Source organism: Mchenga conophoros, linkage group LG5 (assembly GCF_057382185.1).
Source record: "Mchenga conophoros isolate Kocher_MC1m ecotype Shallow Benthic linkage group LG5, M_conophoros_male_GT1.1, whole genome shotgun sequence".
Lineage (NCBI taxonomy): Eukaryota > Metazoa > Chordata > Actinopteri > Cichliformes > Cichlidae > Mchenga > Mchenga conophoros.
This window is the reverse complement of record NC_140530.1, coordinates 11,899,087-11,899,828: the sequence shown is the minus strand read 5'-3', so window position 1 is coordinate 11,899,828 and position 742 is coordinate 11,899,087.

Here is a 742-nt window from a genome sequence, read left to right as displayed (position 1 = left end):
TTGCGCTAAAAACCATGACTTACTCATCGATTCGCAGCGGTCATGAAGGTTAATGAAAACAGACATCCTGGTTCCTCTGCTTTTGATCCCCCTCTGCATCAAGATTCTTCATTTCTTTACGAGGTCACTGGCAGTAACCCGAGCAGGGCCATAAATAGTGTCCATCCCAGACAGGCCCGGTGTCTGTCAATACTCTGAAAGTTCAGACACAACATCCGAAAAGAACACGCAGGAGAACGACTGCTGACAGCAAACTTGGGATATTGAAGCAAACGCTTTTGAACAAATATTGTCTCTTTGTGACCCACTGGGTACGTTTGTGAATAAATTATTCTCGGTGTCTACACCGTTGAACCAAGTCTGTCAGGAACGATCACACAGCGCAGGCTGGTGATTCGGCCTCATGTGTGGTGTTGTACTGCCCCCATGTGGCCACGATCCGTCACGCGGGTACTTCGGGTAGTTTTTGAGGTCATCCAGATTTATTACGGTGACAGTAAAAACTGAACAAGTGCCCTTTTGCGAGGAGCCCTTTCCCTCCTTAGACCTGAACTCAGTAAAATAATGAAACCCACAGCAAAGAGCTGTCTGGCATCAGCAAGAACTGGCAAGGCAGAGGCTTCAGTTTTTCCCTCCAAGGTCAGACTTCAAAAGATGATTGATTAAATTAAGATGAATTAAATCTCTGATGCCTAATATGGCCTACATAGACACAAAGATATGCTTCAGCATGTTTTTTTTA